At 44.1% G+C, this 22,127-nt stretch overlaps 2 non-coding genes across 2 annotated transcripts; both read left to right on the top strand.

The window, feature by feature from the left end:
* The first annotated feature begins 2,164 nt into the window (after positions 1-2,164).
* Positions 2,165-2,391, top strand: LOC114913054 (small nucleolar RNA Z112). The gene has a single exon (XR_003799081.1). It is a non-coding gene; the product is annotated as a small nucleolar RNA Z112 (small nucleolar RNA).
* Positions 2,392-2,458: 67 nt separating this feature from the next.
* Positions 2,459-2,613, top strand: LOC114913067 (small nucleolar RNA snoR2/U65). Its single transcript, XR_003799101.1, has one exon. It is a non-coding gene; the product is annotated as a small nucleolar RNA snoR2/U65 (small nucleolar RNA).
* The last annotated feature ends 19,514 nt before the right edge of the window (positions 2,614-22,127 follow it).

Genomic DNA, 22,127 nt, shown 5'->3' with positions numbered 1-22,127 from the left:
CCGCCGGCCTCCACCGTATCGACCGTGGTCTGAACGGTCGGTCAAGGGAGGGGACCTGCCGGTCTCCTGTTTCGGCTAGGAAGGAGCCCGAGAGAAAAGAAAAAAAAGAAGAAAAAGAGAAAAGAAAAGAAAAGAAAAAGAAGAAAAAGAGAAAAGAAAAAGAAGAAAAAGAAAAAAAAAGAAAAAAAAAAGAAAGGAAAAAAAAAGAAAAAAAATAAAAAAAAGAGAGAAAAAGAAAAGGGGGAGAGAAACTTTCTCTCTCTGCTCTCTCTCTTAGATTTTTAAAATTTATGGAATTAAAAAAAATAAAATAAAAAAGAATAAAATAATAATAATAATTAAAAGAAATATAAGAAGAGTTTCCATGGATCAGTCCGAAAATCTTAGATGCTGTCGTCAAGTTGATCCATGTGGGGACATTGGATTTTAACAAATTTTAATTTTTTAATTTGATGAAATTTTGATCAAAATATGATATTTGACGTATGAGAAAGATTTTCAAGATTTCTAGAATTCCTAGTTTGGATTTTCTTTTGAGGTAAGTAGTGTTTACTTTTATTAAATTTATCTGGTAAATTATAAATTCTGAATTAAATAAATTCATGGCATGCTTGTGATTGAAAATATTTATTGAAAATAATTATTAAAATTATTTATGATTGAAGTTAATTGTTGAAATTATTTATGATTGAAGTTAATTGTAGAAATTATTTATGATTGAAGTTATTTGTTGAAAAATTATTATGATGATGTGTGATTATAAAGAATGATATGATTTGACTCGAATATCATTTATTTATATTATTTTTGAAAATAATATATGAATTGGAAGATGATATGAATTTGACAACCTGACTATGTAAAGGACCTCGCCAATGGGGGCATATATGTTGGCAATTGATTGTCCTGAGGGTTTAGGTCGCCAGCGAGACCAGTGACATGTCGCCAGAGAGACCAGCGACAAATCGCCAGCGAGACTAGCGGTTCTAAAGGACTTGGCTGCTAGATGATTCGCAGCCTACCGCAAGCAGATACGCGGTATTATGACCCTGCCACTGGGAAAATGTGGTCATAGTCATAGTTGGTAAGAAGAACCTAAGAAATTGATGAATTTAAGATGATGAGCATAAGTTGAAATTATGATGAATTGAAATTTTATATATGATTGATAGTATGATTATGATTTCATGAATTTACATATTGATTTTGTTATTATCAGTAAATCGATATGTATAGTATTATTGTCTGATTCATTCAGTTAAAGGTATACACTGCTTATTGGGCTATTTAGCTCATGATGAGTTTTATATTTTTCTTTACAGATCCAGAAAATTAGCATGATGCGGGATTCCGGTTGGGAGAGCGATTAGAGATGGAGTTAGCTCATTTGATTTAGGATTTTCTCAGAATTGATTCAAGACTTTTATTTTTAAGTGTTGACTTTGTCAGACAATTATTTTTCTTTTGGACACTGAGTTTTGATTTATTATTTGGACTAAGGTTTGATTATTAAAAATTGAAAAATTATTTAACTTTATGTGTAAGATATCATGATGAAATGCCTTGCATGCTTATGGGAAAAGTTTTCTATAAATATGCGGCGGTTGCCGTGACCCTCGATTCATAATCTCGGATCGGGGACGTGACAATTTTTTTGATGTTTTTCTTTGTCTAATGCTGTTTGAACTTCAATGATGTTTTGTCTCGGAGAGCGTTCATGAGAGATCGGTAAGCCTACGACGATACGCTAAACATTGTTGGAATTACCGCTGAGGTTAATCAACCATCATTTGATGCAAATAAATAGGTGGCTATCTGAGGCTTCTCTATATCAGCATTTGTTACTGTTATCTGTTCCTAAAAAAGGTTTGAGTAACCTACCTTCCTGTAGTCCTAATAGCTGTAATACTTCTATCGATCTTCTAATGGTTATATTCGATCTTCTAATGGCTGCAATAATAACTTAGGATTTTTTTTTTTTTTTTTGATCATCATTCTTAAATAACCGACTAATTTGGTGTCGTAGTCGACCAATGTTGAGTGACTGCAAGCACGATTCTCTGTGATTTCCATGTTCTGTAACACATTAGTGTTGTCCTCTCAATATCGTGCTCTTATCTGAATCACTTTTAGGTTGATGAATAGGTGTTTGTAGTACTTATTGATCCTACTGAGGAGGAACGACCTCATGATAGGAAGTGCCGTACGACACTTAACAGCAGCTGTTTCACCCCATCACATTCTGTTCTGTCTCCTATTCTTAGCCCTTTATCTCCAATTGAACGTTGGATATGTTTTATAAGGGAAGTTGAAACAGAAGTACACAGATGCAAACGTTTTGCGATTTCTGGATCAGCTGTATGTGTGATTTTAAATGGGTCACTGAGGGATCACTGTAATCGGTTTAAGGTTTATCCATGTTTTAATTTATTTTTGTTTACTTTAGCATGCTTGTTGAGGCCCAATGCCACGTCTCTGATAGCCAGATGCATTGACCAGAGATGCTATGATTGGGCCTAAATCAAGTCAAGTTTGATATTTCACAAGTTGATAGGAACCTGTGGATTAGATCTTTATTGTTCATCCGTGGAGCCGGTTCATGCGATTACATTGTAATTCCAACAATGTTTAGCGTATCGTCGCAGGCTCACCGATCTCTCATGAATGCTCTCTGAGACAAAACATCATCGGAGTTCAAAGAGCATTAGACAAAGAAAAACACTGAAGGAATACCCAGCAAAAATTCAGAAAAAGCCAAATAAACCCATAAGACATAGTAGACATCAACCAACGGCAAATTTCTTGATCAAAAAATTTTCGTACAATTTCTTTTCATATTTTTTTCAGCTTGTATAGAGATGTAACATAGGTTTTATTACTATAAGATTTTGTTGAGGATAAGAGCCAAATTGAGCATGCAAGCTTGTAGAGCTAGTAATTTCTCAATTCTTAGTGAAGAACTAATTCCATTGCTCTTACCTAGCTTTTCATATCCTATATATTGGCTATAACTGTATTATTAACACTTAAATCTAGCAAAGTGAAGTCTAATTTTTGGATTGTTTTTTTGTTCATATTATACCAGATAAATTATTCTAAAATGGATAAAAGTTGGATGCATAAATCTCGATCAAGCAAAGAGTTTCACAATGGGCTACAATCATTTTTAAATTTTGCATTCAAGAACACACTTCATGAAGATATGATATTATGCCCATGTGATAAATGTAAAAATGGCCATTATCAAGCATATAATGTGGTTGAGGAGCACTTAGTATGTAATGGGTTTATGAAAGGATACACTCTGTTGCGGTCAATCCTCTCGTCGCCCGGTCGCCGGATACGAGCGCCTGCAAAAGAAAGTCCGCACTGACCGGAGGTGGCTCCGGCAGGGACCCTCCGACGGTCAAGTCAGAGAGGAGACTAGGCAACAGTAGAAAAGAAGCAAAGAGCTCAACGAGAGAGAGAGGGTAAGAGCGAGAGCTTAGAGAGGAGGAGGGATTCAAGGGTTTCGAAAAGACCTCCTAGCACTGTTGCCTTCCCCGATATATATAGTGGAGCACGGTATGGAGCCGTCATTAATGGTGCAGACAATTGAAGAATTATCAACTCAATGAGGATTGTCAGAGTCACCGTGAGGGTGTCAAATCATCGTGGGGCTGTCAAATCGCTAGGGTTGACCCATGCCTTAGGTGGGATAATGGCCCTAGGCGGCAGTGCCGCATGCCGTTGTCAGGAGTGACAGTTTTCGACAGTCGTACGGTATTTGAAGGAGCCGACCGACTATAGGTCGGCGGCCAGTTGAGGGGCGTCGGGTGAAAACTCGGGACCCCTCCGACAGTCAGTCGGGCATGTTGCAAGAGTCGGGCATCGAACTCCATAGTGCAGCTGATTGGGAGAGAGGAGAGGGTCTGCCCGACCGACGTATCCTCGGTCGATCGATAACGGCAGCCGTCGGTCGGTCGGTAGAGTCGGGCGCCGATCCTGTAAGCCCGACGATGAGTCGGTGTGAGTGGGGTCAGTCGGTATTCCCCAACAGTTGCCCTCTCCACTCCTGAGTCGGATGGTGCGCTGGCCAATGTCTTTGTTTGGACGGCAGCGTTAGGCGAAAGGAGTGGATTCCCATCGCATTAAGTCCTGATTCTGACGACCGTACAGGGGCTGATCCGGTGTCAGGTGCCTCATGAATGCCGAGCGATTCGCTGGCATCAGACGTCCCATGTCAGATATCCCATCGATATCCCGTCGGTGTCAGATGTCCTGTCGGTGTCAGGTGTCCCGTCGGTGTCAGGTGTCCCGTCCCATCGGCGTCAGACGTCCCGTCTCTTTGGGAAGAAAAACTGTCGTTCCCGTCGCCCCTTCGGGGATGCGAAACGTCACGGCCCTTTCGCCATGTGGCAGGTGGCCACTGGATCGGGCTTGTTCGAGCGGATGGGGGTGACGTGGCTCGATCTGAGGATGGGTGCATTGAACCGTCGGGCTGAAAGGCGGCCCGGATGATGCCACATGGTGCGATCTGGAAGCTCCTCGTTGGTCGTGCCTCCATCTCAACCGTCGGGGGGCACTATATATACAAGGTCGCCTGCATCCAGATTTCTACTCCCCCATTCTGCTGTCGAGACTCTGCCCGCGTAGCCCCCTGTTCCAGGTAACGGTCTCCACTTTCCTTCTTCTTTGGAGTCCTCTTTTCTTCTGGGAGCCTCCATCGTCGCTCGCCTTCTTCCTTGCTTTCTCAAGGTTCTCCTTCTTCCTTTTCTTATCTTCTGTTCTGGTTCATGGCTAGAACATCTCCAAGAGGAGGTCAGTCGGGGGATTTGACCGACGACCCTCGGTCAACTCCAGAGGTGAAGGTCTCTTCACTTTCGGGACCGAACGTCGATCAGCTCCGGGAGCAATATTGCATACCGGAGCAATTTCGGCTGTTCGCCCCTGGTGCCAACGGTCGGGTCAACAGCCCGCCCGAGGGCCAGGTGGCCTTCTACGTCGAGGACCTCCGGGCCGGTCTTCGCTTCCCGATTTCGGAGTTCATCTGGAACATACTTGACTATTACGGGCTATGCCCGGCGTAACTCGCACCGAACTCAGTTCGGCTAATAGTCAGTTTTGCTCTGCTGTGTCGGCCATTGCCGACTGTTCTCCGGATTTTGCTCTTCCAAGCATTCTTCGTTCTCCGACCTCACCCTAAAGCCCAAGGGTGGTGGTACTTTAATCCTCAGAAGGGGCTTTCTTTCATCACCGGTCTTCTGTCGTCCATTCATGGATGGAAGAACCAATTCTTTTTTGTCTCCTCCTCCATTCCTTGGGGGTTCCCTGCCCGTTGGGGAGACCCCTGAACTTATCCGAACGAGAATAGTCGGGTGGAAGCCGAGGATCGAGAAGACTTCCACCGCCTGAAAAATATTTCGGTGCCGAAGCAGAGGGAGCTCGTCACCGAGCAGGTCTTGTACGACGTCGGTCTCAGCCCGGTCCCTCGCTTAGGTCCGTTTTCCATCTTCTTTCTCCTTTCTTCTTTTCTTTCTTTTATGGTGCTGACCATCTGTCGTCGTCTGCAGATATGCCATCGAGGGCGAGACTGACGGCTGCCGACGTCTGGCAGTACACCGTACGGAAGAGGCCGGCACAAGGGGCCGAGCCATCACGGCCTCCAAATAGGCCCCAAGCAGCTCCACTGAGCGAGCCGACTGGGTCGGGGGCGGAGCCCATCATCGCACTGTCGGCACCGACGGTGCTCGTCGAAGTCCCGTCCGAGGGACCATCGGTCGAGGGAGCAGCCTCGCCCGAGGGAAGGGTAGCCGAAGAATCGATCGAGGATGTGCCGGTCGTTCAGCCGACAAAGGAGGTCCGGGAGGAGGAGGCACGCGAGCCCGAGCAACCCACGTCCGCTGCTGCCGCACCTTCGGAGGATACTCGATCGGGCTCAAGCATGCCGTCCTTCTCTGACATCAAGGCCTGGATGTCCGCCCGAGGGAAGGGCCCGATGGCGTCTGGTGACGAAGGAAGGTCGGCCGATGGTGGGGCATCGACCGACTTTCCACTTTTTGAAGGTGCATCGGGCCTGGCCAACCACGACTTGGCCAGACGGCTGTGCCAGGTGCTCCTTCTCCCGACCGACATCGAGGCGTTGAAGAATCAGCGTGTCTCCGACATGCTGTCTTCATTCTACCCGACGATGATCCGGGTGAGCCTCCCTCTTCTTTGTTCTCATTATTATTTCTGTAAGTTCGATCTTCTAACGGTCGGCTTCGTTTTGTGCAGCTGATTTATAATATATCAGAGCTGGAGGTCGGATACCGAAGATTCGGCGACCTGCGTGCGGCCTGGAAGGACAAGGCTGCGGCCGCCGAAGCTGATAAGGCTATACTGGTCGATCAGCTGCAACAGTCGATCGATCGGGAGGGCCAGCTCGAGGGGGAGATCTCTCATTTTACTGGGGAGGTCTCCCGACTCACAGGCACCTTGGTGACTTCAAAATTCGAGCTGCAGTCGACCCGAAACGACGCCAAGAAGAAGTCTCGAACCGTCCGTTGGCTGCGTCACGAGAGGGACAGCTTCGCCAAGGAGCTCAAGGCCGAACGCGAGCAGCTCCGAGTAAGCCTCGGGAACCTCGCTAAGGTCGAGGAAAGTCTGTCCACTGCTCAGGCTGACACAGACATCGCGAGGGCGGAAGCGGAGTCGGCGAAGGAAGCTATGGGTCGGGCTATAGAAGACTTTCACGACTCGAAAGAGTACCGGGAGGAACTTCTGGAGAGCGGCTTCCTCTCGTACCGAGTGAGGTACGAGGATGCTCGGAAAGCCATTCGGAGCTTGTACCCGAAGCTCGACCTTGACAGCATCGTTCCGCCAAAGTCGGAGGCCCCAGCTGCGGAGGAGACGACCGACCCATCGCCGGGAGGTCCCACCACCAAAGCAGAAGCCGAAGCAGATGCGGAGCAGGCTGCCGATGGTCAGGCGGCCCCGACTCCTGAAGCCCGAGTAGATTCGCCGACCGTCCCCAATCTCCGCCCGATGGAAGAGGCCGATTCTGAGGACTAGTCGGTCTTTTACTTTTCTTTTACTTCTATTTATCATACTTGTATTAGGACTTCGGCCCAGTTTTGTAAACTTGGTCCGAACCTTCAATGAAATTGAAGTTAAACTTTTGAGCTTGAACTTTTCCTTTATGGCATGTCGCGGGATGTGCTTTGTATAATTTGTCGAAGCACTTTTAGAACGCGTAGGTCATAGACCCAATGCGCTAGTTAGGATGTTCGGTAGGATCCCATATAGTGATTCAAGGTGGTCGGTAACGTGCGCTGCTGCGAAGGCAGAGCAGATCCCGACTTTGTATCAGCCTCTCGATTGTCGTATAATCTGACGATCGAGGGCTCAAGTCGGACGTCTGTCGCCCGATTGTGAGTCGGGCGTGTTCGTCGAGTCGAAAGCCGACTGGCCACCGGATAGGACTCGATGGTCGGATCATTTCATAAGGTTCGGTAGTCGAATGTCTTTCGATGTGTTCGATCGAATGGCGTCCGACGCATTCAGTCGGGGAAGCGATGACAAGTCGGATCCCATTACCCTTACGTCGGGTACTTACGTCGCACCGCATGATAGACGATGGTAAGTCGAATATCCTTCGATCGGCTGTAGCTCGATCGGTGAGTTGTAAACGCGACAGTGGTCGCGTCGGCATCTTGCCTTTCTTGGCCAGGGCTAAGTCAGCGAGTCAGCCGATCGTTTGGCCCAAGAGTTCGACCGTAGAAAGAGTGTAACTCCCGTTGTCATGGATATATCGGCCCTTGTAAGCGTCCGATGCATCGTCGGTGATCGGGCCGTTGGTTCCCAGTGGAACGTTAATTTTGAGTCGGGACATCGGGGCTCATACTTCTTGGTGAGCGCCGACCAACAGTCGAAGAGTCGAGATTCCAGACTCCAAAATTTGAAACTAAATTTGTATTCCTAATGAGTGGATACAAAATTCATTGATAATACAATTTTAGATTGTCGGCATTCCAGGTCTGGGGAATGGGGTTCCCTTCCAGAGTCTCCAGCCAGTAGGCTTTCGGCCCGTAGGTGTCCGCTACCATGTAGGGCCCTTCCCAATTCGGAGCTAGCTTCCCCTGGTCTAGAGGCTTCGAGACTTCTGCCTTTCTTAGGACTAGGTCTCCAGGCCTGAAAAGCTTTGGTTTGACCTTGGCATTGTAATATCAGGCCACTTTCTGTCGGTAAGAAGCCATGCGAAGTTGAGCCTCACTCCGAAGCTCGGAGAGGAGGTCTAGATCGGCTCTCCGGCACTCAGAGTTGTCCGGCTCTTGATACTGCTCGACTCTAGTTGATGGTAGCCCAATCTCGAGCGGTATCATCGCTTCCATCCCGTAGGTCAAACTGAAAGGTGACTCTCCGATCGAAACTCGGGGGGTCATCCGGTAAGCCCACAGGACGGAGTTCAACTCCTCGACCCAGAGGCCTTTGGCTTCATTCAGTCGGGTTTTGAGCCCATGCAGTATGGTCCGGTTGGTCACCTTGACTTCACCATTGGACTGCAAGTGCCCGACCGAAGTCAGTCGGTGCGTGATGTGAAACCTCGCACAGAAGTCTTTGAAGTCCTGATTCTCGAACTGTCGTCCGTTGTCGGTGATGATGGTGTGCGGCAATCTGAACCTGAAGATGATGGACTTCTGGATGAAGTCCTCCATCTTCCACTCGATAATCTGCGTCAGAGGCTCGGCTTCCACCCACTTGGTGAAGTAGTCGATGGCGATGACTATTAACTTCCTTTGGCCAGATGCTGGAGGGAAGGGACCGAGTATGTCGACCCCCCATTGGGCAAAGGGCCCCGGGGCGATAATAGGAGTGATTTGGCTGGCTGGTCGGTGTTGTACGTTGGCATACCTTTGGCATGGTTCACACTTCCAAACCAACTCAGCCGCGTCCTTCCTCATGGTGGGCCAGTAGTAACCCTGCCGCAGGACTTTGTAGGCCAAGAATTTGCCCCCCAAGTGACTTCCGCAAATCCCTTCATGTACTTCTCTGAGCGCGTAGTCTGCGTCGGTCGGTCCCAAACATCTGAGTAAGGAGAGGGAGAACGACCATTTGTAGAGTCGGCCATCCATTATCACGTATTGGGAGGCCAACCATCGGAGCCGTCGGGCCTCCGTGGGATCTTCAGGACTAACTCTGTCAGTCAGGTATCGAACAATCGGATCCATCCAGCTTGGTTTGGCTGCCAGTTGTAGAACCTCCTCGGCCTTGTCGATGCTCGGCTGCTCGAGATTCTCCACGAGCGTCCGGCCCAAAGCATCGTAAGCTGAAGTTGCCAGCTTGGAGAGTGCGTCGGCCCGGACATTCTCCGATCTGGGGATATGGGAGATCTTGAAATATCCGAGGTGCGCCATAAGATCCTTCACTTTCTGGAGATATTTTGCCATGGCTGGATCTCGTGCCTCGAATTCGCCCTTGACCTGCCCCACGATTAGCTGAGAATCGGAGAAGACCTGGAGGCTATCGATCTCAAGTTCCTTTGCCATCCTCAAGCCGGCGAGGAGCGCTTCATACTCGGCTTGATTGTTGGAGGCTTTAAAGTCGAATAGGAGGGCGTACTCAGAGACTACCCCCTCCGAGTTGGTGAGCAAGAATCCAGCCCCGCTCCCCCGAGCGTTTGAAGCCCCATCGATGTGCAGTACCCAGGTGGACCCCGGGTCAAGCTCAGAAATCGCAGCTCCTCCGGGGTTCTCGCCTCTCGATCCTCAGTCGGTCGTCGGGCATTCCGCAATGAAGTCGGCCAGGACCTGGGCCTTTAAGGCAGGTCGCGGTCGGTACTGTATGTCGAACTCGCTGAGCTTCATCGCCCATTTCGCCAGTCGTTCCGATCTGTCGGGTCGGCGCAATATCGCCCTCAGGGGCTGGTTGGTGAGGACCACAATGGCATGTGCTTGGAAGTATGGACGGAGTCGTTGTGCGGACACAATTAGGACAAAAATCATCTTCTCCGTCTCCGAGTACCAAACCTCGGCGTCGTCAAGCACTTTGTTGGTGTAGTATATAGGTTGATGAATTCGGCTCTCGTTCTCTCGGACGAGCACCGAGCTAACCACCTCAAGAGAAGTGGCCAAGTAGAGATACAGCGTCTCCCCGACCTCCAGCTTCACAAGCAGCGACGGCGAAGCCAGGTACTTCTTTAGATCCTCAAAGGCCCGTTGGCACTCATCCGACCAAGAAAAGCCTTTCGTCTGCCTCAAGATTTTGAAGAATGAAAGGCATCTTTCAGCCGATCGAGAGATGAACCGGCTGAGAGCGATGATTTTTTCATTCAACCGCTGGACCTCCTTCTTGGTGTTCGGATGTCGTATTTCGATGATGGCCTCGATCTTCTCGAGGTTGGCCTCGATTCTTCATTACGAAACGAGGAACCCGAGAAACTTTCCCGAGGTCACTCCGAAGGCGCACTTAGTCGGGTTCAACTTCATTTGGTGTTGTCGTAGAGTGCGAAAAGTCTCTTCGAGATCTCGAACATGATCCGCGGTCTGTGCACTCTTTACTAGCATGTCATCCACGTACACTTTCATGTTGCACCCGATTTGGTCTTTGAAGATCTTGTTGACAAGTCGCTGGTAGGTGGCTTCGATGTTTTTCAGGCCGAAGGGCATTACTCTGTAGCAGTAGAGGCCCTTGGCGGTCACGAAGGTGGTGTGTTCCTCGTCTTCGGGCGCCATCTGGATCTGATTGTATCCGATGAAAGCGTTCATGAAGCTGAGCAGTCGGTGGCCGGATGTCGCGTCTACCAGCTGGTCGATCTTTGAGAGTGGAAAGCTGTCCTTCGGGCAGGCACGATTTAGGTCGGTATAGTCGATGCATATCCTCCAACTCCCGTTAGCTTTTTTCACCATGACGATGTTGGCGAGCCAATCGGGGTACGTAGTTTCTCTGTTGAAGCCTGCCTCGAGTAGCTTGTCCACTTCTTCATCGATGGCCTTCTATCTTTCAAGAGCAAAAGACCGTTTCTTCTGCCTCACCGGCCTCATCGCCAGGTCGATATTGAGTTGGTGCGTCATCATTTTTGGAGGAATGCCCGACATATCCACCACCGATCAAGTGAATATGTCGGTGTTGGCCTTCAGCAGCTCCGCCAATCGTCGTCGTTTGGGGTCGGGTAATTGAGACCCGACCCATACCTTTCGGTCGGGATTCTTCACTATCGAGATGGAAACGAGCTGTTCGGTCGGTTCACCCCGTTCTTCCTCCTCCCGGTGGTCCAACTTGTCGATCGTTAGGGAGCCCTTCAACTCCTCGCTTTGAGCGGAGATCTGGAAGCATCGGCGAGCGAGCTGTTGATCCCCGTGCATCTCTCCGACTCCATTTTTGGTCGGAAACCAAACCAGGAGATGATACGTCGAAACTATCGCCTTGAGGGCATTTAGTCTGGGTCTCCCAAGTATGGCGTTGTAGGTCGAGGGCACTTGGACGACCATAAAAGTCAAGTGGACTGTGCTTTGTCGTGGTTCGGTTCTCGCCGTCACGGGCAAAGTAACTTCTCCTTCCACCGTGATAGCATCCCCAGCGAAGCCTATCAAGGGCGTGGAGACTCTCTTGAGTCGGTCGGTCGATAGTCGCATCCGGTAGAAGGTCGAGTAAAACAAAATGTTCATTGAACTTTTATTATCTACAAAGATTCTTTTTACATCATAATTTGCTATTGTTGCCGAGACAACAACAGCGTCATCATGGGGAGTCTGGATGCCCCGAACATCTTCATCTGTAAAAGTGATTACGTCGTCCGGGTGCATCTTCTTCGTCGGCTCTCCTCCAGCAGACGTCCCCGGGCCTAGCCGTTTGAAAATCATATTGATGACCCCGGTCGTGGGCTGATTAGTTGTTGCTTCTTCAATCGGCTGGGATCGTCGATCGACAATGGATTGAGTCGGCGGGTTCCTCCAAAATTTGCCGAGATATCTCCGGCGTATGAGAGCTTCGATCTCATCCTTAAGTTAGATGCATTGCTCGGTATTGTGGCCGTGGCCCCAATGGAATTAGCAGTACTTCTGCCGGTCGAGGCCCTTTGCCTTCAGAGGCGAAGGCCGCCGCAGGTACTCTTCCCCTTCGATCTCCATCAAAATCTGTGCACGAGGAGCAGAGAGAGGAGTGTAAGAGTCATACCTGGGGCGTGTCGGCCTTGGACTCCACCGTCGGGGCAACTTCTAGTTCCGTTGCGGGGGTGAGACCCGACTGACGGTCGGGGGCCTGCTAGGCTCGGTGGGGGCCCGATCCTTCCTTCGCTTCTCCTTCGGGCCCTTAGAATCGGTCAGGCACCGATCGGAAGCTCCTTCGTCCGTGCGCATGTACTTGTACGCGCTCTAATAACTCAGCGTACATTCGGGAGAGGGTCTTGTCCAAAGAATAAGTGAATCGGGATGCCCTCAGCCCCCGCTTCATGACCGAAATGGCCATGTCTTCATTGAGGTCCCGGACCTCAAGTGTGGCCGCATTGAATCGCATCACGAAGTGTCGGAGCGTCTCATTTTCTCCCTGTTTGAAGAAAAAAAGGCTGTCCGAAGTTCGTGATGGCTTTCGACTCGTGCTGAAGTGGGCCACGAAAGAATGCTCGAGCTGCCCAAAAGAGTGGATACTTTTAGGGCGGAGACCGAAGTACCAGGCCCTGGCAGCCTTGCAGAGTTTGGCGGGGAAGCCGATGCAAAAAAGAGCATCGATCGCCCCCTGGATCGTCATGAGAGCCTTGTAGCTCTCCAAATGGTCAATTGGATCGGTGGAGCCATCGTAAGGCTCCACATGCGGCATCTTGAACCGATTGGGGATCAGTTCATCGAGGATGAGTCGGGAAAGAGGTTGGACGGTCTGAAAGTCGATGTCGTTCGAGGACTTCTGCCCGTCCACCTGCAACTGGGCAAGCCGATGGTCGATTTCTTCAAACCTGCGTTCGTAGTCATCGATCCGTCGGTGCTGAGAGACCCCAGGGGTGGAGTCTCTGGAGGAGTCTGAGAGAGAGGCGGACGGTGTTCGCGGTCGCTTCTCCTTCCTTGCTCGTTCCAGCCGGGAGGGAGATGGCCGTCGAGATCGATGGGTGTCGCGTCGCAGCCGCCCCTCCTCCTCTCGGTGGGAGCCCTGTGGCAGGGGCTCCCGAAGGGGTGACAGAGACCGTCGCGGGCGTCGGCGGCTGCTCCTAAAGGGCATCGGACGTGCCACCAGTTGCCCGACCGGCGAGAGCGGCAGCCGGATTGGTTGTTGCTGAAGGCTTTTGACCGCATCCGTCAGTACGGTCATCTTCCACACAATTACCACGATCTGTGCCTCTGTGGTCACTACGGGATGGGGGGAACTAGGTTCTGCCATGGAGGGTGGAGGAGAGGCCTCTTCCCGACGGAAAGAGTGCCTCGCCGATCCGGTGACCCTCAACCATTGAGCCCTTGTCTTTGTCATTTGGGGGAGATGTTTCTAGTCCCGTGGGGGTTGCAATCCCTAGTGCTGTCGATGAAGCATTGCACTGCCATACCCCTACCTGATACGCTAATCTGTTGCGGCCAATCCCCTCGTCGCCCGATCACCGGATACAAGCGCCTGCAAAAGAAAGTCCGCACTGATCGGAGGTGGCTCCGGCGGGGACCCTCCGACGGTCAAGTAAGAGAAGAGACTAGGCAAAAGTAGAAAAGAAGCAAAGAGCTCAACGAGAGAGAGGGTAAGAGCGAGAGCTTAGAGAGGAGGAGGGATTCAAGGGTTTCGAAAAGACCTCCTAGCACTGTTGCCTTCCCCGATATATATAGTGGAGCACGGTATGGCGCCGTCATTAATGGCGCAGATAATTGAAGAATTATCAACTCACTGAGGACTGTCAGAGTCATCGTGAGGGTGTCAAATCACCGTGGGACTGTCAAATCGCTAGGGTTGACCCATGCCTTAGGTGGGATAATGCCCCTAGGCAGCAGTGCCGCATGCCGTTGTCAGGAGTGACAGTTTTCGACAGTCGTACGGTATTTGAAGGAGCCGACCGACTATAGGTCGGCGGCCAGTTGAGGGGCGTCGGGTGGAAACTCGGGACCCCTCCGACAGTCAATCGGGCATGTTGCAAGAGTCGGACATCGGACTCCATAGTGCAGTCGATCGGGAGAGAGGAGAGGATCTGTCCGACCAACATATCCTCGATCGGTCGGTAACGGCAGCCGTCGATCGATCGGTAGAGTCGGGCGTCGGTCCTGTAAGCCCGACGATGAGTCGGCGTGAGTGGGGTCGGTCGGTATTCCCCAACACACTCAATGGCTTGTTCATCAAGAGTTATCATCTTCTCGTTATGTGTTTTCTCAACAAGATATATCAAATGTTCAGGATTCAACACGTACTCAATGTGAATCTGAGGCACACCATGATATAAATGAATTACTGCAAGATGCATTTCAAATGCATGACCAAATTTATGGAAGCCCATCACTGCAAGGAGATGACATTAATGTACAAGAGCCAGTAGAAGCATTCAATGTTCCACATGATGATTTTGAAGAGATGAGTTCACAATTTAGAGATGCAGAGGATAATCAAGAATCACTTGACCCAAATAGTGATGCATCTAAATTCTACAAATTATTAGAGGAAATGAATCAACCACTCTATCCAGGATGTGCTAGATACTCCAAACTAAATTTTGTTATTCATATTTTCCATCTCAAGTGTTTGAATGGATGGACTGAAAAATCGTTTACTATGCTCCTCGAGTTTTTAGCAGATATTTTTCCATATGCAGCTATTCCCATGACTACATATGATGCCAAAAAAGTGATAAAGGACTTGGGTTTGACTTATGAGAAGATTCATGCATGCCCAAAGGATGGCATGCTCTATTGGCAAGATAAAGAGAGTGAGAAATATGTGAGAAATGTGGTACTTCTCGATGGTTGTCGAAGGGTAATAAAACCAATCCTAAAGAAGATCTAATAGTGAAGGTGAGAAGAAAAAAAATCTATGAAGATTTTGCAATATTTTTCCCTTATCCCAAGACTCTAAAGGAGTGTTTATGTCTTCCAAGACATTTGCTTTAATGAGATGGCATGATGAAGGTCGAACAAAAGATGGATTATTGAAACATCCAGCTAATAGTGAAGTTTGGAAGACTTTTGATTCTCGATATCTAGAGTTTTACTCAGGTTCATGTAATGTAAGGCTTGGATTAGCTACGGATGGTTTTAATCTATTTAGATTTATAAGCAGTACCTATAGCACATTGTCAGTTGTTTTAATTCCTTATAACCTGCCCCCATGGTTGTATATGAAACAACAATCAATGATTTTGTCGATGATCATTCTTGGAGAGAAAAGTTCAGAAAATGATATTGATATCTACTTGCAACCATTGATAGAAGAGTTAAAACAATTATAGAAAGGTGTTGATACTTATGATGCTTCAACTAAAGGGATTTCTATACGAGCTGTCTTATTGTGGACTATCAATAATTTTTCAATTTTTGCTAACTTATCTAGTTGGTCGACAAAAGATCATTATGCATGTCCTTATTGTGCAGAAAACACTTCATCAAGATGGCTTTATAATGGAAAGAAGTTTTGCTATTTATCACAACGTAGATGGTTGACTCCAACTCATGATTTTCATACTCAAAGTCAATTATTTGATGGCACTGAAGAGTTAAGATGTGCACCTACTACAGCTTCTGGGGATGATGTGTTAAAGCAAACTGAAGGAATTAATTTCTCTTATAGAAAGGATCTATAAGCAAGTAGTGTGATGCAACAAACACAAAAAAAGAAAATGTGAGATGGTTCTCAAGTTCGAAATGAGAATAAGCTAGATGACGATGAGGAAGAATATGAGGAAGATCCAAATGAGGCAAGCTTATGGAAAAAAAGGAGCATTTTTTTTATGTTACCTTATTGGCAATATAACTTGATATGTCATAATCTTGACGTAATGCATATAAAAAAGAATGTGTGTGATAATGTGATTGGGACCCTACTGAATGTTGATAGGAAATCTAAAGATAACATGAAAGCCTATTTAGACTTGGTAGATATGGGCATTAGATCTGAACTACATCCATTGGTTCTTCCAAATGATTGAAAATGTATGCCTCTAGCTTGCTATTTCATGATTAAGAATGAGAAAGATATTTTTTGTAAGGTTTTAAAAGATATCAAAGTTTCTAATGGTTATGCATCTAATATTTCAAGATGTATTAATTTGAAAGAGCGCAAACTTATTTCCTTGAAATTACCTGATAATCACATTTTGATGCAAGATCTACTCCCAATTGCATTAAGATCATCCATGTCGAGAAATGTGACTTCTGCCTTGATTGAATTATATGGCATCTTCAAGGCAATTTGTTGTAAGGTACTAAATACTTGAGAATTGGAGCAACTAGAGTCACAGGCAGCAATTACTCTTTGCCATTTGGAAAAAAATTTTCTTCCATCTTTTTTTACCATCATGATTCATTTGGTCATTCATCTTGCTACTAAAGTGAGACTTGCAGGTCCAGTTCATTATTAGTGGATGTATCCAATTGAGAGATAATATGAATAAATTATTATTTTCAGTAATTTATACATATTACCTTAATATAGGTTACACTTCAATATTTATATTTTTTCATTTGATAGGTATTTACTTAGACTGAAATCATATGTGCGAAATAAAGCTCATCCTGAAGGGTTAATTGTGGAAGGGTATTTAGCAGAAGAGTGTTTGACCTTTTATTCAAGATATTTAGAAAGAGTTGAGGCAAGATAGAATAGACCAATCAAAAATTATGATATCTCTCAAAGTGAGTCTTCTATTCTATATTTGTTTGCAAGTTCTGGGCAATCACTTAGAAAAGTTGAGGCGGATGAATTGGAAAGCCTATTATTAGCACAAGCACATTGTTATGTCCTATTTCATTATAATATGGTTGAAAAATATAAATTGTAAGTAAACTTTTAGCTATTTAAATCATGCACCTTATATAATTTAATAAAATATAATATATTTAAATGGATGCAGTGAATACGTGAGGAAGTTAAGGAGACAAGGTCGCCCATGATGATTATCTCAGAAAGAGATTGATAGAGCATTAGTTGAAAACTTCAGTGAATGATTTCAATCTCATGTGAGTAATTAGTTAAGTAAAAGTTTATCATTAAAATATTTTTTATATTTGGAATAATTAATCATTTTAACGATATGTAAATAGATGTTCTCATCGAATGAAGTTGATACGAAAATTAAATGGCTTGCTCAAGGACCGTACAAGCTAGTTTGACAATTTAACGATTTCATCACCAATCGATTTCGATTTCATATAAGAGGTCATGATAGAAATAAGTAAACCCAGAATAGTGGCATTGTTGTCACTTTTTCTACTCGCAGCTATGCATCAGCTAGGGATAGAAATTCTTTGGAGGGAGATATTGACTATTATGGTGTATTGACTGATATAATTGAGTTGGACTATTATGAAAATGCCAAAGTGGTTTTGTTTCGTTGTAATTGGAGTAATGTTGCAAGTGGTAGGAGAGTGACAAAGGATGAATTTGGGTTTACAATCGTGAATTTTTCAAGGTTAATACACACAGGCGAGCATATTAGTCACGATTCATATGTCTTCTCTTCTCAAGTGAAGTAAGTATTTTATTCACAAGATCCAAGGAAAGAAGGTTGTTATGTCGTAGTATGGAGCAAGCCTAGGGATTTGTTCGATATGGATGATATGAATAATTCAGATGATGTTGATGAACCTGCCGAGACATTATCTTTGAGTGCTCAAGAATTAGATAGGTCAAATGATACTTCAAGTTTGGTTTGCTCATATGTCAATGAAGACATATATGTGGATGGATACGTATTAATACAGCTTCATAATTTTTTGTTTTATTTTATGTTTTATGAATGAAAATGTGGATAGACAATGTTTCTATCTCTCTCATTAGAAACTACTATTGGTTTTACAGAAATGCTACTAAATTTATTTTTGGCCCCTTTGTAATTATGTTAAAATTATTCAATGATGCTGAAAATCGATAGTTCTTGCCTTATTCTTTCTTTGTATTTTTTGCTCTTGTCTTGAAAGTTCTTTCTTTGCAATAAATATTGATGAATATTGAATGATACTGGTTTATTATAATTTTTAATTGTTTGTTTTATAGAATGACTAGGTCTAAAAGATTAAGAGATGCTAGTATTGTACCACGAGTTTCGAAAAGAGCACAAAGAGAAAGTAGTGACAACTCTCAACTGAGCATAGATAATAACGGTGCATCTAATGATGGTGAAAGCAGTCAAGAAGCAGTTTTAGGTAATACTTAATTTCCGCCAATTTAACTAGTTTATATTTTTGTCTTTTACGAGTTCTACATTTAAGCTATGTTTTTTCAATTTTACTAACATCTAGTTGAATTTTAGTAAATAAATCCACTGGTGAACAAAGAAAAAGAGGAAAAACATCGTTAAAGGATGTTTGGTTTAGATCCAAATCTTCAAATTGAATTGGAATGGAATGAAAGTGGTGTTTCTAAATCAAAGGAATGCTCTTTACTTACCGGATGGATAGGACTTGCTGCCAGAAATCTGACATTTTGTCCCATTAACTATGATGATTAGACACATATGGCGAAGTCATTCAAATAGGATGCTTTGGGCTTTGTTGAGGTGAAAATTAAATATAATAGCTTGTTAATTAATCTTTCACTTTGATAATACCTTTACAATTGTTGTTTTCTATGTGTTATTAGTCGAAATTCATTATTCCACCTACGGGTTGACGATTTGTGTTTGAGAATATGAGCAGAAAATGACAAGACACAAGCATACATTGAAATGCCTATACTTTGACTCAACTAAATCTAAAGATTGGAATAGAAAGAACATGCCTAAAGGTCAAATTAGAGAGCAGTGGTATGGTGCTGTTGAGTATTGGTTCTCTATGCAGTGAGAGTATTTATTTTATGTCTATATTTAATTATAAGTTTGCTTGTTTACATTGGAGAATAGTTATTTTTTAAGTTTTTTTTTTTTAAACTATTTTAGACAAAGTCCAAGATAAATATGAAAAATCGTGCAAATCAAACTTACACACATATGTCAGGATCTATGAGCTTTGCTAGATTAGAGTGTGTAATTGTGAGTAATTCCTTTTACCATATTCTTGTTTAGTTAAATTGATTATTATGTACTAAATTCATTGATTTTATCTTTTTCACTTGTAAGAGAAAGCCACAGGAAAAAAGTCTACTCGAATTGAAATGTTTGAGATAACACACAAAGATAGGGATGGGAAGTTCATTTCTCAAAAGGTGGCAGACTTAGCACTAATTTCTATCTTCAAAAATTTCCCTTTGTTGTGCTTGTTTGAATTTATTTTATAGATATTGTAATCTAATGTTTCTTGTTCTTATTCACATGTAGGAAAAGGCAAAGGTACTTCTAGATAAAAACCTTTAGCAGTCTCAATCTAGTTCAGAAAACTTGAGTGCTTTGGAGAATCAAGTATTTTTACAAGTGATGGGAAAGGAACATAATGGGAGAGTGCATAGGCAAGGGATGGGGCCCACACCAACCTCTTACTATGGGTCTAGTTCAAAAGGAAGTGGTATTATCAATGATGGGTCTAATGAGGAGTTGAAAAGGAAGCATGACAAATTAAAGGAGAAGGTCCAATTGATGGAGTTAGAAATTGAGGGATTGCGGGCCCAGGAGGAGGAGCTTAGAATGGTGGAGTCTCGATGGGCAGCTTTTTCAACTTTCATGCAAAAGCAATTCCCAAATTTCAACCTTGATGAAATTCTTGCTACTCAACCTCAATTGGATCAGGTAAAATGGGCTGTGGGGTGTATTTCTATCGATATTTATACTTTTTTTTTGAGTAATCTGTGTCTGTGGACTCAGTTTACGGGTTGGGTGGGCTATATTTAGTGAGATGGCAACAAACCAACTTAGTCCCCAAGTCCTTTGGAACTCGATGGACTCTCACTTTTGGAACTTTACGGGTTGTGTGGGCTATATTAGCAGCTGTTTGGAACTTAATATCTAAGAGTTCTACATCACTAAATAGTTCATTCTTTCAGTTTATCTGCATTTATCATAACCATTGGCTTTTGGCTTTGCCAATGGTTGTAGTCCAATAATTATTTCCCCCGGTTCTTTGTCATGACAGTATTCCAAAATCCAAATAGAATGGAGCAATGCTTTGGAGATGCTTACTACTATGATGCTGATCTTAGTTATCGAATGTGTGGTGAATACAGATCTAATCCTGCATCAGCAGGAATTCTTAGGGTATTTGGTCAGAAAGTTGCAGAACTTCCTTTGGTTGTTACTCATGAGGAACATCAATTAAAGGTGAGACAAACTTGCACTCTCATGCTGTAATCTTTGATCCCATTTAAGTTTCAGATCTAGCTGATAATCTTTGAATTATTCCATTAGTCTCTCATCTTGAGTGTTGTATTTGGGCTTGCTATTCAGGTTAGGAACTTGGGAAGCTGTCTATGTGGTGTAATGGTTAAGAAACAAACCCAAGTAGGGAAAAGTAATTATGAGAAATAGCTGTCTATGTAGTGTCATCATACTCATAAATTCCATGGTGAAAGGCAGGCCTTTTTTCATGATCATGCATGAACTTCTCTGTCTATTTGACATCTATAAGCCAGAAATTGATGAATTTATTGCAACAGAAAGGCATAGTTTCCCTAACAGCACAACAGACTCGCAAATTTTAAAATTGAAAACTGAATTGATGAATTTGGACATCAGGAACAAAGAGAATGGGGGCTTGATCTTTAACGTGTAGGCTGTGTCACAAGTCATATTTGTGAATCATTGCATGAAGATACACAAATTGAACATTTGTTTTTACTCCTTGATGTGTTGCTTCTCTTGATCCAATAAATTAACTTTTATAATTGCATCATAATTGTCATGAAGTCATTTTTACCTGAGAAGCTTCTCATCCTCTGCCAAAGGATCTTGGCTAATTTTGGAGTCAGCAGCAAGTGTTCCCACCGCACAAAAGCATGCCTTTTGACTTCTAAACGGTTGCTTTTGCTTTAATCTCTTTTGAGACCTCTTAGAGAAATTCTTCACACGGAACTCTGTAGTCAGAATCTTGCCAAGGAAGTTTTCGACATGGAATTGTTTGTTAAATTTGGGGTGTCGGTACCTGCCATGAATTGCAGAATTTAATTATAACTAACAATGACACATGCTATCATATATATATATATATATATATATATATATATATATATATATATATATATATATATATATATATATATATATAATTTATTTATTTATTTATTTTTTGCTCATCTTTGAATTGTATATATATAGTTCCTAGTCATTGTGGAATTTGGTGTTTTAATGATAGTCTATTTGTTTATGTTAATTGTTTGTTTTATATGATTTTTATAGATTCAAGACAATTTAAGCAAACAAAGTCATAATGCGCATGCCCCCTCTCAACTCGAATCATGAGCACAGCAATTTGAATCATAGAAGCCACACTTTCTAATTGAAAGATGGTGGATTTGTGTAATCTTTTGGATGTTAATTAGAAAATGATGTTAGAATACTTTTAAAACATGTGATGTAAAATATATTTTATTTGGTTGTATTTTTATTTTGATCGTACTTGGGATTTGGATGAAACTTTAAATATATGCAAACTTTTGGATGTTGAAATATTTTTCAATTTTATCGTTGCTCTTTTTTTCGAAATTGGTGGAGTCTACTTGATATTATAATTCTACGTGGAGGTCAATTGCTTGTTTCATTCAGGCAAATATATAGGATTGCAATACAATGTCAGACATATGTGATGGGCTATTTTGCAATGTAAAAGCATATATTTATGGTAGTTTTGCAGTTTTTTTTAAAAAAATAGCGGCGGTATTTAAAAAAAATGACGGCGGTTTGTCTAAATTAGTGGTGGTTTTCTTCTATTTTATTTTCACCTCTCTGGGGAAAAAAAAATAGCAGTTTACAAATAAGTTAGGGCAGTTTGTTGTTGCGGTGGTCCAGTCTAAGCTACCACAAAATATTGGCAATATTAGCAGTGATTTTGCAGAAATCGTCTCAAATTAATAGACTATTAGCGGCGGTCCTGTTACACCACCGCTGATTATACTAGTAGCGGTTTGAGAGAAATCACCGCTAA

The sequence above is a fragment of the Elaeis guineensis genome, chromosome 2 (genome assembly GCF_000442705.2).
Source record: "Elaeis guineensis isolate ETL-2024a chromosome 2, EG11, whole genome shotgun sequence".
NCBI classification, from domain to species: Eukaryota; Viridiplantae; Streptophyta; class Magnoliopsida; order Arecales; family Arecaceae; genus Elaeis; species Elaeis guineensis.
The sequence above is the reverse complement of the archived record's forward strand: the minus strand, read 5'-3'. Positions and strand labels throughout refer to the sequence as shown.